Genomic DNA, 18,154 nt, shown 5'->3' with positions numbered 1-18,154 from the left:
GATATGAAAAGAGCCTGGGGAGAAAAAATAGTCACCTAATTGCACATATCAGGAAATATTAGTTTCACAGTAATGACATATATCTTAAAAAAGAAGAGAGTAATTTCTATGGTTCAAGATTTATGCCTTCTGAGGAAAGGAGAGGGTTATTAGGGAAAGGGGACTAACAGGAAAGAAGAGTAGAAAAGACAACATGGGGATGAATGTGATTACTATATGTGTAGATATATAAATAATAAATATACATAAGTATAAATATATATTAATATGAGTATAGAAACACACACATATATATATGTATACACATATACATACACACATGTATCCTTTTCTATAATCAATACAAAAGGGTAATTGTAAAATAAAGAAGGCAAAGGAAGCATATATAGCATACGGCTACTCTTACGTCAACTTGACCCACAAATTAGAGTTGTCGGAAAGAAAGGAGCCTAGTTAAAATGCCTGCATACCATCCAGTTGTAAGACCTTTTCTTAGTGATTGATGGGGTAAGGCCCAGCCCTTCGTTGGTGGTGCTATCCCTGGGGTGGTGATCGATCCTGGGTTCTATTAGAAAGCAGGCTGCTCAAGGCATGGGAAGCAAGCCAGGAGGCAGCATCCCTTCATGGGCTCTGCATCAGCTCCCAACTCCACGCTCCTGACTTGGATGAGTTCCTATCCTGACTTCCTTTGGTAAAAGTCACGTGGACATGTAGGTTGAATAAACCCTTTCTCCCCAACTTTGTTTGTTTGTTTTGTTTTGTTTTGTTTTGGTTTGGTTATTTTTGCCATAGTGTTTGTTTCCTTGCAGCAATAGGAACCCTGAGACAGTGTTTATGTATGTTTCCGAGTGACATCATTATGGAAAAGATTTCACTTATTTCAGGACACTCCTATCTTTCACAGAAGTCAGCTGATAAGTATCTTCTATAAGACTGAGTGGCTCATCCATCAAGTGAGGTCAGTAAAGCTGTCAAAGGGAATCCTCCTTCCTGCTTGAAAGGCACTAGAAAGCTACAGGTTAAATGAAGCTCTCACTGAGTCCCAGCTGGCCAGCCAGGAACACCGGAGCTTCCCAAGAATCCAGAAATGATTGGCTGCAGACAGAAACTTGTCTGAACTGAGCATTGCCAGATACAAGGTTGGTGGGAAGGAGAGTTAGGCAGAGCTGCAAGCTCAGCAATCCATTCTTGGAAGTTACATAAAAATTACACTTTCCAAGTGATGATTGAGGACATTTTGAAATCATTGAGATTATGGGCTTCAGAGTGAGCCAGGCAACAGGCTATCATTGAAGGCATAGTGATTACAAAGTAACTAATCTAACATCTCTAAAGTCCCCTTTTCTATGCCTTCATTTGTTTCTGGTTTGTTTTTGCAAGGTAAATTTCATTGATTGTTTTGAACTTCAACCCACTTGAATTAAATAACTCAAGAACCTGAGAGACACAGGCGATTTCTAGCATTAAATGAAGTTTTTTAAAGCCCCCTTTTGCTATTTTTAAGTTTTATTTTTAATGCAACCGAAAGTCTCTGTATAGTCAAGTGTCTCTCAGATATGTTGCAATGCTTCGTACGTTGTGTAATGCTGGTTGAAGATAAGATGCCTTTGCCAGCATTTGTGCTGGCCTCATGGCAGGAATGATTTAAAAATTCCCTTTCCAGCTTTTTGAAAGGTAAGAGGCACTACTGTATCTACAAGCACCACCCTCTAGTCACTGGTGCATGCAGTGGCTTTCTCCCACCTAGTGTGGGTGTGTTACAATCTGTTCCCACTTCCCTTACTTCTTTGTCTCTCTCAACTTCTCTAACCGTCCCAGTCTCAATCACTGAGATATTGAAACTTTCACAAATGTCTTAGCTAATGATTAGTTTACTTACAATAATAGCCAGAGACATGTATTTTGTGAAAATAAAATAAAGTAAAATGGGCTTTCATTCTTTTGTTTTTGCTTCTTATGATTCCTTGGTAATAGCTGTTTTTACTATAGTAAGTTAGCATTGTAGTTTGGATTTGGAATCAAGTCTTAATCATCAATATGGATTGATTTTTCATATACATAATAATAATTTCTCTTTTGAGAAATATGTAGCAGATGCATATCTCCTAGCCACTTTCTATTGCTGTGAAAACACATCATGACAAAGACATCTTATGAAAGAAAGTATTTATTGGGGCTCTTCGTTGCAGGGGGATAAAGTCCATGACCCTCATGTAAGCATACATGGTGCTGGAGCAGTAGCTGAGACCATACATGCTGAGATGGTATCAAGGTAGAGAGAGGAAACTGGGAGTGGCAGCGCTTTTAAGACCCCAGTGGCACACCTCTTCCAGCAAGATCATGTCTCCTAATACTTCCCAAACATTTACATCAACTATGGAACAAGCATTCAAATAGATGAGCCTACGGAAGTCCTTCTCATTCCATACATAAACTATTTCATATAAGGTTATTAATGTTTACAATAAAGTCTTTTGTATTCATTCCACATAATGAATGTCAACCCTTGTCAGATGTGCACTTGACAACTGTAGTTCTTCTCCTCATTTTGTTGTTTCTCTTGCTGGAGTCATGATTTCATATATTCCATTTTTCTTTTCTTTCCCTGTCCCTTTCCTTTCCTTCCTTTCTTTCTTTCTCTCCTTCTTTCTTTCTTTCTTTTTTCTTTTTTTTGTTCTTGAGGTGTCAGGGGGTATTGTTCAAATAGAATCTATCATTCCAGTATCCTAAAGTGTTTCCACTTATATTTTCTTCTAGAAGTTTTATAGTTTCCAATCTTAAATTCAAGGCAGTAAGCCATTTTAAGTTGATGCTTGTAATTAGAGGACAGGGCCAATCTGAGTTCATTCTTCAGCAGAGGCATAGGCAATGTCCCAGCAATGCTTATGGGGAAGCCTGCCCTCTCTCCAGTCCACGTTCTTAGCAGTTTTGTGAATAGTCAGTGTACACAGATCCCTGGGTTTACTTCTGTGTTCTGTGTAATGGTTGATCTTGTGAACTGGATTGGAGTGGGAGATATCTAATACATTAGGTAAGTGCACCTCCAGGCACGTAGATGAAGGTGTTTCCAGGTATGAATGGGTCAGTATGGGGTGGGGGTGGGGTGTGGGGAGATAGTGCCACCTTAAACTCTGATGCCCCCAGATGGAGTAACAGGGAAAGAAGTGACAGACAGCATGCTAACACAGACCTCCATTCTGCTTCCTGACTCTTGTAATGCAAAGAATTCTGAGCTGCCATGCCCTTTTACAACAACAGACTGAGACTTATAAAAATTTTGAGCTGAAATATACCTTTCCTCTCATAAGCTGTACCTCAGATATTGTACCAGTGAGGGGAAATCTGATATACTGACCAATCTATTCCATCAGACTTTTAGAATGTCAAACGTCAGGCTCTTCTGATTTCTGCAGCTTTGTAGTATGTTTAGTGGAGCCAGATCCTAAAATTCCTCCTACATTTTTCTTTTTATTCACAGTGACTTTGAGCATTCATGTTTGACAGAGGCATGAGTTGATTTATCCGCCCATGTATAAAATAGAGATTAGAAGTTCATGCCTTTATTTTGTGGGAATTAGAATTTATACAGTGACCTGCATTCTAGAAGCTGGAACAGAAAGATTATAGGGTCCAGACCATCCTAGGCTGCACTGACACCCAATTCCACCTCAGTAATGGTGCACTTACCTACCATATGCAATGGTCTGTGTTCAGTCCCCAGCCTTGCACAATAAACAGTCATTATTACCATAGTTACACATGAAAGTGTTTTATCCAGCAATCAAGGCACAAGTCTCAGTGCCCTATCCTCATGTCTGACTCTTTTTCTCCCATTCCGAGTCTTGTAAGAAGAAGAAACCTGACATGCACTTCTGAATACTTAAAATGCTTTGTGCATTTTAATCCTTGTGTTCTATTACTTCCATTAACCCCATTTTCAGTCTTGCTGCTCAAGGTAAAAACTGACTGAACAAATGCCTCACTGGAAAGAAATGTCTGCAGCCCTTTGTGGTGCACAAAGGGCCATTAGAAGGGAAAAACTGCCTTCCAGACTATTCATGAGACTTTCACCAAAATAATCACGTGTGAATAATTTCACGGCCGGGAATCCCAAAGCATTCAACACTAATTACTCTTCCTTGAGATTAAATATTTCTATAGTGTTCTCAGGTCTCAGCACTTTTGTTATCCTAAGCCCTTTGTATATGCATGAAGAGTAACCATGTCTTTCATGACATCTTAGCATAGCATTTGGCTTCTGGGGGCGGGGGGACTTTTGAGAATTTCAGCCCAATTCTTATATGAGAACAGAGTTTCATCTTGACATTTTGACTTGAAGAAAAGCTCCTTAATTAAACATACAGATAAACTTAAGATCCCTTGTCACATCCCAAAAAGATCAGTCACTTTCCCCCCACTCCCCAGAAGCAGAAAGTCCCAAAAAACTTTTCAGCCACTAAACTAAATGGGAATAAGATGTCTTTGGACTATTTCCTGGCAGAGTTTAGTAAAAAGCTTTCTCTTTAATTGGCAGATATAATGTATATGCTCATGGGCTACAGAGTGACTTATGATACATGTATATATTTTGTGTGAATTCAAGCAAATTGATATCCTTTCGGGCTGTTGCTTTGCCATATGAATATTTGAAATCTCTGGTTTGGAATATTATATATAGCACAACATTAACTATAGGAACTGTGAGATAAAATAATAGGCATGGAGAAATTGCCTGTCCTGAACCTCAGGCTCTTTGATTTTTTATCTCTTGCTCTGAGGGTTTCTTGAGTCCTATGATTCTCAGCCTACTGGGCCCTGGGCATGATCTCCATAGCATCCAGAAAATCTTTACTGTAACGGGGGCCTTAGAAATACCAGTATTTCATACAACGTCCTACATTTGAGTATCAGATGTGATGAGCTGAACAACTGTTCCCTTGGTGTCTGGAAACTGCTTAGACTGAGAATTGCTTATAAGAAAGGTTTCAAAGAACAACAAAGACCATTTCAAGTTGTCTGTACAGGAATTGGGTCTCTCCACAGCCACTTTGAATCAGAATCACAAGGAAGACAAGAACCTGCAGGTTTTCAACTGCCAAAGTAGATTCGGTGTCCAAAGGGAAACCAGGTAATGGAATACAAGCATTTCTAAACATGACAAATGATATGGAAAGATACATCAGATATTTTGATTATCAATAATGGATGAAATAAAACCAATTAAGGGAATACCATTTTGTTTTTGGAGTTTTCTAATAGTTATATGTAGAGACAAATAAGTGTTGTGGAACCATCCCCTTTGTGGTCTATGAAAGAAATATTATAGTGTCCACAGAAATAAAAGCAGATATTAGACATAGTAAGTTTATACCAGGAATTAGTCTGTAAAACTTTAAAACAATCCATTAGTGAAAATATGAAAGGCGGTTGTTAGAGATAAGTTTAACAATAGAGTCAAATCCACTTTAATTTACATGAAAATATCACAGGGTATTTCAATACATAATATTTATTGGAAAAGTACAGATGAGTTTGTATTGAAACTTAAATCAACAGCAATGCATGCTTCTGTGGTGAGATGTCAGTATGAGAAATAGGAGTTGGACTCTAGTATATTTAGGTTGATTTATACTTTTTCTTGTTAAAAATCACCTTGATTAAAATATGTGTTATATGCTTTATTTTTGGTTATGTCTACATGTAGCATGGTATAACAGTGTAATAATAGTAGTATAAAATCACACTGAAAAGCAATGTTCATAATAGATGATGAGAAGGCATTTTAATTTGTTGGCTGGAATTATAGCTGGTGTCAGAATTCTTGCTTATTCTCTCTCTCTCTCTCTCTCTCTCTCTCTCTCTCTCTCTCTCTCCCTTGCTCTCTCTCTCGCTCTCCCTCTCTCTCGCTCTCCCTTTCTCTTGCTCTCTCTCACTCTCTGTCTCTCATACACACACATGAGCACACACCTATACAACCTACACATACATCTACACACAGATCTATACATATATACATGTACATACACATATAACACATACCATCTTATATATAATTTTATTTCATCATCACTTTAAATACACTTTATAATATCATTTTTTATCCCTAAGTATAATTTTTAGAAATTCCTATGGTTATTTTCAGTTTTTAAAATGTCCTCATTTTAACCTTCCTAGCATGAATTCTAACAAAACAAGTTAGTATACCGTTCTCTGCTCAGTTCTCTTGCAGTCATGGGGGATGTGTGCACAGGCAATCCCTCTGTCTGGCTCTGGAATTGGGTTCACTGCTAACTTAGCAATCATCTCTCATCAGAGAGAAGGTATCAGTGCATGCTAGTCATTAGCTTCCCCATTTGATGTCTGTACCCAATTAAAAATGGCTGCCATTTTTTATATAAATCCATAAAAATATGACGGCTCTTTCCTTTACTCCCATATGATTTAGGCTTAGCTTCCTTGACTAATGAAATACAGCAGAAAGATTTAAGAGTAAATGTGAGCCTATGCTTCCAGAGAACTGGCCCATCCGTGCTCTCTTGAACTCTTCCACTGTCATATACAATGTCACTTCCATCCATTTTGTTGCTGATAGCAGAATTCTGTTCTTTATAGACAAATTATGTTTAATATATCTATATTTCTTATTTATTAAGTGTACATGCATTTTTAACATTTTTCTCAATTCTATTGCTGTGCCTCTAACCTGATTCTATGTCCTAGCAGCTATATAAAGGGTCATTTCATTTCCTTTTATGCATACATACATAGAAGTAGGGAACTGGTACTATATAGTAGACCTCTTTTTATGCTTTTCAGGAACCTCCATACTCTTGTATGATTTTGTACTGATTTATACTCCTACCTGAATTGTGTAAGAATGTCTTTTCTCTACCATCTTTTCCTAGGTTTTTGTTTGCAATAGTTGTTATAATTAGGGTGACACCTCTACAATAGAGGTTTGATTTGTGTTTCCATTATAATTTCTTGAACAGTGTTGACATTTTTAACTTTGTCAATCAATGTGAATATGGGCTGTTTTACTTTATGGATGTGCAGGTCTGTCTGTCTTCGATATCATCATTTATAATTTTGTTAGGGCACCCTTTTGAATCCTTGATTATACTTGCTCCTTAGTACTTTTCAGTGTACCGAGATTGGGAGTGAGGTTGTGCTCAGCAAGCTGCAACAACAACAGCCAGGAGTGGCATGGAAAGCAGCAATCTCCACAGACCCTCTGGGGCTTTCCCATTTATAGTCTCTCCAGATTTGCCAGAATTACAATATCTGCAGCTGGTAAAATCACACCCCTGCTGGTGCACAAAGCATAACATAATCACCTGCTGTGAATTAAAAAAAATTCATGTAACATAATTGATTTTTTTAAGAAATCATAAGTCTCACTATGGAACAATAAATAGTATTGTGTTATTTAATTAGCTCAAGAAACATAAGGGGCTGGAGATATGACTCAACACAAAATGCTTCAACAAAACATGGAGATCTGAATTTAGGGACAGCAGACGACATCTATAAATTCAGAACTAGGGTTTGGGGACAGTTGGATCCCTGGAGCTGGCAGGAAAAATAACCTAAGTGGCTTGTTAGGTTCATTGAGAGACACCTTTGCAAAACCTAAAGTGAAAAGTGAGATGAATAAATCTGTGGTCTTCACAGCAAGAATATCCTTATGCACACATTCATTCACATGTGTACAAACACGGATGTGGCTCATATTGGTAGATAGCTTAGGCATCTCTGTAAAATTCAGAGTTTGATGCCTAGTTCTGCATAAATTCTGGTGTGTTGCAACACTCTTTTAATCTATGCACTCAGAAGCTGAGGGCAGGAAGGTCAAAAGTCTGGTGTCATCTCAAGTTATGGCATGCATGACACCAAACTAGTACATGTGAGACCCAGATAGGAAGACAGAATTTCCCATGGTATGATTTAAAGAGTCCTCCTTTAATTTATACTTCCTATTTTTGTTAACATCACAGAGACTGAAATGCTGTCTTCTTTTCTGGTAAAGTCATCAGTAACAATCACTTAGAAATTTATCCAGGTCCTTTGGCAACTCAATGCTTATTTTAAAGTGTAATGTTTATTTTAAATGTCACTGTTATCTTCATTAATAAGACTAATACAAAGATTTTCTTTTCAAATTGAGCTTTCTTTAAATGGTAACTTTGAGTTATTTTCTAAGTATAAAAATTTAGGAAATCCTATGGGCAGTGGTTTTTTGAGGCATGATTTGTTAACACAGCAAAGCTTTGTGGGGGGTAGATAGGGGTAGGCAAGCCTGCAAATCTTTGGAAACTTGAAAAATTCTAAATGATCTACAGACCTTTCTGTTCTATAACATAAATAAGCTCAGTTAAATTTATAATAGTATCTTTCATGAATAATAAGGTACTGGTAGATATATTAGATGTTTGGAGTTTCAACACAAGCCAATGCAGACACTTTCACATGACTTACACTCTCCTTTGCTGACTGAGTCATCAATATTTGGCCAACACTACCCTATACCAATTTATTCTGGCAAGACATTGATCTAACTTTAATAAAACTATTTGAGTGAATATTCAACATTTTAAATCATATTTGGTAAAAAAAAAAGAGTAGGCTGATGACATTGATATTTTATGTTTGATCTGATGGTGTTTAAAAATGGGGCTGGAGTGTATTGAACCAGTATTTGGTTTTAATTTGTCTAAATACCAGAAAAATTGTGCAAGACAGCATTACAAGTTGAAACTGTGGCTTGGTGCCCTTTTACTCCTGTATAACACGATATCAAAAACATTTTATCTGCCAATATGTGCTTTCTCTGGTGTCCTTTGACATTTTTGAGTGTCTATCCTCATGCATCATTAGAGGCTCCATGTTGAGTCAATAACACACTTCTCTGTTGTTTTCAGATGCCTCCTAAAGCAAAAGGTTAATGATCAATAAAGTGCACTGAAACGGGGCTTGCTGTTGCCATAGCTCATCTATTTCTCTTCTCACTCGCTGTCCACTTGCTCCTAATATTTCCTGAGCAGCTTTTGTTTTTTCATTTAATGAAGAGTAACTAATGTGATATTTTCTCTTTAGAAAGTAGCCATCTTTCTAATAGACTCTATCCACGGGGACCAATGATGCTCAAGATGCCTTTCATCTGCCCTGTGACAGTGGTTAACTCACCGTTTGACAATTGTATGCCTTTAAAAATTAAAGGTCGTGCATAAAATCTCTCATTTGCATGAGTTCGCATAGGTTATAAAATTAATGTAAATGCTGTCTGGCTTAGGGAGCTATGACATTAGTAGTATTGAATGATAAGAAATGAATTAAAACAGTCTCTGAAAACTGTCCTAATTTCAGTAGGCGAGATTCTCTACTTAAAACACCCTGTAGTAACTACTAGACAACTCTTAAATCTGATTAATATATAAAGTAAAGTCATAGGATACAAAATCAACATAAAATAGTAGACTTAATATATGGCATCAGTGTCCTCTTAGAAAAATAAATTAAGGAATATACCTTATTTGCAATAGCTCAAAATAGTAAATCCTTAGAAATAAGCCTAACCAAAGAAGTAAAAGAGCTCAATAATGAAAACCTTAATAATACATTGATGAAGGAAATCAAAGAAGACAATAGATGAGTTGAAGGGCTTCCATGATCCTGGGTTGGCAGAATTAATACTATAAATATAGTTAGCCTGTCAAAATTAACATACTTGCTCAATGTAATGACCATCAAAATTCTAATGTTGTATTTCACAGATTGAAAAACTCAATCCAAGAATTCCCATGGAGCCATAGAAGACCAGTAACTGTTAAAGCAGCTCTGAGAATGGATAACCATACTTAACCATCTTAAACTAAATTACAGAGCTCTAGAGACAAAAATATATGGTAAAGGAACAAAACACATGGACCAACAGAGCAGTGTAGAGGACCTGTATAGAAATAAAATAAAATTCCATGGTCACCTAATTTTTATCTAAGATATTTAAAATTCAATATATAAGATATTTAAAACTTATAATTCAGGCAGTGAGGGGGAAAAAAGGTAGCCAATATATCAACACTCATGGCTGGTCTGAATATCTACATGTAAAAGTATGAAATGAGATTAATATATTTCACCTTATACAAAATTCCATCTGAAATGGATCAGAGGCCTTAATTTAAAACCCGAACTAATGAAGCCACTAAAGGAAAACCCTTCAAGACACTGGAGTGGTTCAGAGCTAAAGATGGGACTACAAAAAATTAAAAGTTTCTGCACCACTAAAAAGGTTGTTAGAAAAGGAAATATCCCATAGAGTGAGAAATCTTTAACATCTATACATTACATTAAATTTATTGAGAACTACAGAAATTATACGCCAAAACAATAAAATTGCCAGTTGATATGTGATCTAATGTAATGAATAGTAAGTTTTTAAAAAACAGTCAATAGCCAATAGTCATTTTATCATTTTGTAAGTGTTCAGCAGGGCCTCGAATGATTGCTTAGCAGTTTGGAGGACTAGTTCCTCAAAGGATGCAAACTTGAATCCCAGCACCCACATCTTAACTCACAACTACCTGGGACTTCAATAACTGGGAATCCACTAACTCTTCTGATCTCTATGGGAACAGGACTGCAAGTGGTGTGCATACACATGTGTAAGTAACCCAATCAGACACATAATATTTTTTAAAGTTTAGTGTTCAAAATCCTTAGTGGTCAGACCAATGCAATACTATCTGAGATACCACCTCATCTCAGTCTGATACCTATCATCAATAAATCTGATAACAAAATTGCACTACTGGTAGGAGTGAAAATTAGTAGTCATTATGAAAATGCTTGGCGGCTCCTTTAATTTTTTTCCATCTTTATTAAATTGGGTATTTCTTATTTACATCTCAAATGTTATTCCCTTTCCTGGTTTCCAGGCCTACATCCCCCTAACACCAACCCCTCTCCATCCCCTTATATATGGGTGTTCCCATCCCATACTCCCCCCATTACCTCCCTCCCCACAAGAATCCCATTCACTGGGGACTCAATCTTGGCGAGTACCAAGGCCTTCCCCTTCCACTGGTGCCCTTACTATTCATTGCTACCTATGCAGTTGGAGCTCAGGGTCAGTCCATGTATAGTCTTTGGGTAGTGCTTTAGTCCCTGGAAGCTCAGGTTGGTTAGAATTGTTGTTCATCTTTCCAGCCGACAGGAGCCTGATGTAGATCTCTCCTGAGAGACACAGCCAGAATACAGCAAATACAGAGGCGAATGCCAGCAGCAAACCACTGAACTGAGAATAGGACCCCCGTTGAAGGAATCAGAGAAAGAACTGGAAGAGCTTGAAGGGGCTCGAGACCCCTTATGAACAACAATGCCAAGCAACCAGAGCTTCCAGGGACTAAGCCACTACCTAAAGACTATACATGGAGAAAGAGGAACACTCCTCCATTGTTGGTGGGATTGCAGACTGGTAAAACCATTCTGGAAATCAGTCTGGAGGTTCCTCAGAAAATTGGACATTGAACTGCCTGAGGATCCAGCTATACCTCTCTTGGGCATATACCCAAAAGATGCCTCAACATATAAAAGAGACACGTGCTCCACTATGTTCATCGCAGCCTTATTTATAATAGCCAGAAGCTGGAAAGAACCCAGATGCCCTTCAACAGAGGAATGGATACAGAAAATGTGGTACATCTACACAATGGAATATTACTCAGCTATCAAAAACAACGAGTTTATGAAATTCGTAGGCAAATGGTTGGAACTGGAAAATATCATCCTGAGTGAGCTAACCCAATCACAGAAAGACATACATGGTATGCACTCATTGATAAGTGGCTATTAGCCCAAATGCTTGAATTACCCTAGATCCCTAGAACAAACGAAACTCAAGACGGATGATCAAAATGTGAATGCTTCACTCCTTCTTTAAATGAGGAAAAAGAATACCCTTGGCAGGGAAGGGAGAGGCAAAGATTAAAACAGAGACTGAAGGAACACCCATTCAGAGCCTGCCCCACATGTGGCCCATACATATACAGCCACCCAATTAGACAAGATGGATGAAGCAAAGAAGTGCAGACCGACAGGAGCCGGATGTAGATCGCTCCTGAGAGACACAGCCAGAATACAGCAAATATAGAGGCGAATGCCAGCAGCAAACCACTGAACTGAGAATAGGTCCCCTATTGAAGGAATCAGAGAAAGAACTGGAAGAGCTTGAAGGGGCTCGAGACCCCAAAAGTACAACAATGCCAAGTAACCAGAGCTTCCAGGGACTAAGCCACTACCTAAAGACTATACATGGACTGACCCTGGACTCTGACCCCATAGGTAGCAATGAATATCCTAGTAAGAGCACCAGTGGAAGGGGAAGCCCTGGGTCCTGCTAAGACTGAACCCACAGTGAACTAGTCTATGGGGGGAGGGCGGCAATGGGGGGAGGGTTGGGAGGGGAACACCCATAAGGAAGGGGAGGGGGGAGGGGGATGTTTGCCCGGAAACCGGGAAAGGGAATAACACTCGAAATGTATATAAGAAATACTCAAGTTAATAAAAAAAAAAATGGAAAAAAAAAAAAAAAAAAAAAAAAAAAAAAAAGACTATACATGGACTCCGACCTCATAGGTAGCATTGAATATCCTAGTAAGATCACCAGTGGAAGGAGAAGCCCTGGGTCCTGCTAAGACTGAACCCCCAGTGAACGTGATTGTGGGGGAAGGGCAGCAATGGGGGGAGGGTGGGGAGGGGAACACCCATAAAGAAGGGGAGGGGGAGGGATTAGGGGGATGTTTGCCCGGAAACCGGGAAAGGGAATAACATTCGAAATGTAAATAAGAAATACTCAAGTTAATAAAAAAAATTGTTGTTCATATGGGGCCTCAAGCCCCTTCAGCTCTTTCAGTCCTTTCTCTGATTCCTTCAACGGGGGTCCTGTTCTCAGTTCAGTGGTTTGCTGCTGGTATTCGCCTATGTATTTGGCATATTCTGGCTGTGTCTCTCAGGAGAGATCTACATCCAGCTCCTGTCAGACGGCACTTCTTTGATTCATCCATCTTACCTACCTTGGTGGCTGTAATTGTACAGGCCACATGGGGGACAGGCTATGAATGGGCGTTCATTCAGCCTCTGTTCTAAACTTTGCCTCCCGATCCCCTCCTAAGGGTATTCTTGTTCCCCTTTTGAAGGAGAGAAGCATCCGCATCTTGGTCAATTTTCTTGAGTTTCATGTGTTCTGTGCATCTAGGATAATTCGAGCATTTGAACTAATATCCACTTATCAATGAATGCATACCATGTCCGTTTTTCTATGATTGGGTTACCTCACTCAGGATGATATTTTCCAGTTCTAACCATTTGCCTATAAGTTTCATAAAATCATTGTTTTTGATAGCTGAGTAGTATTCCATTGTGTAGATGTACCACATTTTCTGTATCCATTCCTCTGTTGAAGGGCATTTGGGTTCTTTCCAGTTTCTGGCTATTATAAATAAGGCTGCTATGAACATAGTGGAGCATGTGTCTTTGTTATATGTTGGAGCATCTTTTGGGTATATGCCCAAGAGAGGTATAGCTGGGTTCTCAGGTAGTTCAATGTACAATTTTCTGAAGAAACTCCAGACTGATTTCCAGAATGGTTGTACCATTCTGCAATCCCACCAACAATGAAGGAGTGTTCCTCTTTCTCCACATCCTTGCCAGCAACCGCTGTTGCTGGAGTTTTTGATTTTAGCCATTCTGACTGGTGTGAGGTGGAATCTCAGGGTTGTTTTGATTTGCATTTCCCTTATGACTAAAGATGTTGAACATTTCTTTAGGTGTTTCTCAGCCATTCGGCATTCCTCGGTTGTGAATTCTTTGTTTAGCTCTGAACCCCATTTTTAATAGGGTTATTAGTCTCCCTGCAGTCTAACTTCTTGAGTTCTTTGTATAATTTGGATCTAAGCCCTCTATCTGTTGTAGGATTGGTAAAGATCTTTTTCCAATCTGTTGGTTGCCGTTTTGTCCTAACAACAGTGACCTTTGCCTTACAGAAGCTTTGCAGTTTTGATATCCCATTTGTCGATTCTTGATCTTAGAGCATAAGCTATTGGTGTTTTGTTCAGGAAATTTTCTCCAGTGCCCATGAGTTCGAGATTCTTCCCAACTTTTTCTTCTATTAGTTTGAGTGTATCTGGTTTGATGTGGAGGTCCTTGACTCACTTGGACTTAAGCTTTGTACTGGGTGTTAAGAATGGATCGATCTGCATTCTTCTACATGCTGACCTCCAGTTGAACCAGCACCATTTGCTGAAAATGCTATCTTTTTTCCATTGGATGGTTTTGGCTCCTTTGTCAAAAATCAAGTGACCATAGGTGTGTGGGTTCATTTCTGGGTCTTCAATTCTATTCCATTGGTCTATCTGTCTGTCTCTGTACCAATACCATGCAGTTTTTATCACTATTGCTCTGTAATACAGCTTGAGTTCAGGGATAGTGATTCCCCCTGAAGTCCTTTTATTGTTGAGGATAGCTTTAGCTATCCTGGGTTTTTTGTTATTCCAGATGAATTTGCAAATTGTTCTGTCTAACTCTTTGAAGAATTGGATTGGCATTTTGATGGGGATTGCATTGAATCTGTAGATCACTTTTGGTAAAATGACCATTTTTACTATATTAATCCTGCCAATCCATGAGCATGGGAGATCTTTCCATCTTCTGAGGTCTTCTTCAATTTCTTTCCTCAGTGTCTTGAAGTTCTTATTGTACAGATCTTTTACTTGCTTGGTTAAAGTCACACCGAGGTACTTTATATTGTTTGGGTCTATTATGAAGGGTGTCGTTCCTCTAATTTCTTTCTCGGCTTGTTTCTCTTTTGTATAGAGGAAGGCAACTGATTTATTTGAGTTAATTTTATACCCAGCCACTTTGCTGAAGTTGTTTATCAGCTTTAGTAGTTTTCTGGTGGAACTTTTGGGATCACTTAAATATACTATCATATCATCTGCAAATAGTGATATTTTGACTTCTTCTTTTCCAATCTGTATCCCCTTGACCTCCTTTTGTTGTCTGATTGCTCTGGCTAGAACTTCAAGAACTATATTGAATAAGTAGGGAGAGAGTGGGCAGCCTTGTCTAGTCCGTGATTTTAGTGGGATTGCTTCAAGTTTCTCTCCATTTATTTTAATATTAGCAACTGGTTTGCTGTATATGGCTTTTACTATGTTTAGATATGGGCCTTGAATTCCTATTCTTTCCAGGACTTTTTTCATGAAGGGGTGTTGAATTTTGTCAAATGCTTTCTCAGCATCTAATGAAATGATCATGTGGTTTTGTTCTTTCAGTTTGTTTATATAATGGATCACGTTGATGGTTTTCTGTATATTAAACCATCCCTGCATGACTGGGATGAAGCCTACTTGATCATGGTGGATGATTGTTTTGATGTGCTCTTGAATTCGGTTTGCCAGAATTTTATTAAGTATTTTTGCGTCAATATTCATAAGGGAAATCAGTCTAAAGTTCTCTTTCTTTGTTGGGTCTTTGTGTGGTTTAGGTATAAGAGTAATTGTGACTTCATAGAAGGAATTCGGTAGCACTCCCTCTGTTTCAACTTTGTGGAATAGTTTGGGATAGTATTGGTATGAGGTCTTCTATGAAGGTCTGATAGAATTCTGCACTGAACCCATGTGAACCTGGTCTCTTTTTTGTTGGGAGACCTTTAATGACTGCTTCTGTTTCTTTAGGAGTTATGGGATTGTTTAAATAGTTTATCTATTCCTGATTTAAATTTGGTACCTGATATTTGTCTAAGAAATTGTCCATTTCCTCCAGATTTTCAAGTTTTGTTGAAAATAGGGTTTTGTAGTAGGATCTGATGATTTTTTAAATTTACTCTGATGCTGTTATTATGTCTCCCTTTTAATTTCTGATTTTGTTACTTTGGAAACACACTCTGTGCCTTCTGCTTAGTCTGGTTAAGGGTTTTTCTATCTTGTTGATTTTCTCAAAGAACCCGCTTTTGGTTCTGTTGATTCTTTGTATTGTCCTTTGTATTTCTACTTGGTTGATTTCAGCTCTGAGTTTGATTATTTCCTGCCTTCTACTCCTCCTGGGTGTATTTGCTTCTTTTTGTTCTAAAACTTTTAAGTATGCTGTCAAGTTGCTGATGTATGCTTTCTCCTGTTTCTTTCTGCAGGCACACAGAACTATGAGTTTTCCTCTTAGCACAGCTTTCATTGTGTCCCTTAAGTTTGTGTATGTTGTAACTTCGTTTTCATTAAATTCTAAGAAGTCTTTAATTTCTTCCCTGACCAGGTTATCATTGAGTAGAGCATTGTTCAACTTTCATGTATATGTGGGCGTTCTTTCTTTATTGTTTTTGAAGACCCAGCTTTAGCCCGTGGTGGTCTGATAGGACGCATGGGATTATTACTATCTTTCTTTATCTTTTGAGGCCTGTTTTGTGACCGATTATATGGTCAATTTGGAGAAAGTACCATAAGGTTGTGAGAAGGTATACCCTTTTGTTTTAGGACAGAATGTTCTATAAATAGCTGTTAAGTCCTTTTGGTTCATAACTTCTGTTAGTCTGTCTATGTCTCTGTTTACTTTCTGTTTCCATAATCTGTCCATTGATGAGAGTGGGGTGTTGAAATCTATTATTATTGTGTGAGGTGCAGTGTGTGCTTTGAGCTTTAGTAAGGTTTCTTTTATGTATGTAGGTGCCCTTGTATTTGGAGCAGGGATATTTAGGATTGAGAGTTCATCTTGGTGGATTTTTCCTTTGATGAATATGAAGTGTCCTTCCTTATCTTTTTTGAGGACTTTTGGTTGTTAATCGATTTTATTCGATATTAGAATGGCTACTCCAGCTTGCTTCTTCTGACCATTTGTTTGGAAAGTTGTTTTCCAGCCTTTCACTCTGAGGTATTGTCTGTCTTTGTGTCTGAGGTGTGTTTCCTGTAGGCAGCAAAATGCTGGGTCCTCATTATATTTCCAGTTTTTTAAACTGTGTCTTTTTATTGCGGAATTGAGTCCATTGATGTTGAAAGATATTAAGGAATAGTGATTGTTGCTACCTGTTATCTTTGTATTTGGAGGTGAGGTTATGTTGTGTGTTTGTCTTCTCTTCGCTTTGGTGCAAAATGATTACTTTCTTGCTTTTTCTAGGGTATAGCTTGCCTGCTTGTGTTGGGCTTTAACCATTTATTATCTTTGTAGGGCTGGATTTGTAGAAAGATATTGTGTAAATTTGGTTTTGTCATGGAATATCTTTGTTTCTCCATGTTAATTTAGAGCTTTACTGGTTACAGTAACCTGGGCTGTCTGCATGACATCTGTCCAGGATCTTCTGGCTTTCATAGTCTCTGGTGAGAAGTCTGGTATAATTCTGATAGGTCTGCCTTTATATGTTATTGACGTTTTCCCCTTACTGCTTTTAATATTCTTTCTTTGTTTAGTGTATTTGGTGTTTTGACTGTTATGTGACAGGAGGAGTTTCTTTTTTGGTCCAATCTCTTTGAGTTCTGTAGGCTTCTTGTATGTTTATGAGCATCTCTTTCTTTAGGTTAGGGAAGTTTTCTTCTATGATTTTGTTGAAGATATTTACTGGTCCTTTGAGCTTGGAGTCTTCACTCTCTTTTATACCTATTATCCTTAGGTATGATCTTTTCATTGTGTCCTGGATTTCCTATATGTTTTGGGCCAGTACCTCTTTCTGTTTTTACATTATCTTCGATAATTGTGTCCATGATTTCTATGGAATCTTCTGCTCCTGAGATTCTCTTTTCTATCTCTTGTATTCTGTTGGTGATGCTTGTATCTTCGGCTCCTTGTCTCTTCCTTTGGTTTTCTATACCCATGGTTGTCTACCTTTGCACTTTCTTTATTGTTTCTATTTCCACTTTCAATTCCTTCACCTGTTTTTGTTTTCTTGTAATTCTTTCAGGGATTTTTGTGTTTCCTCTTTAAGGGCTTCTACTTGTTTATTTGTGTTTTCTTGCATTTCTCTAAGCGAGTTCTTTATTTCTTTCTTGAAGTCCTCCATCATCATGATCAAATGTGATTTTAAATCTAGATCTTGCTTTTCTGGTGTGTTTGGATATTCAGTGTTTGCTTTCGTGGGAGAATTTGGCTCTGATGATGCCATGTAGTCTTGGTTCCT

This window comes from Rattus norvegicus, chromosome 4 (assembly GCF_036323735.1).
Source record: "Rattus norvegicus strain BN/NHsdMcwi chromosome 4, GRCr8, whole genome shotgun sequence".
Taxonomy (NCBI): Eukaryota; Metazoa; Chordata; class Mammalia; order Rodentia; family Muridae; genus Rattus; species Rattus norvegicus.
This window is presented reverse-complemented; position numbering follows the sequence as displayed.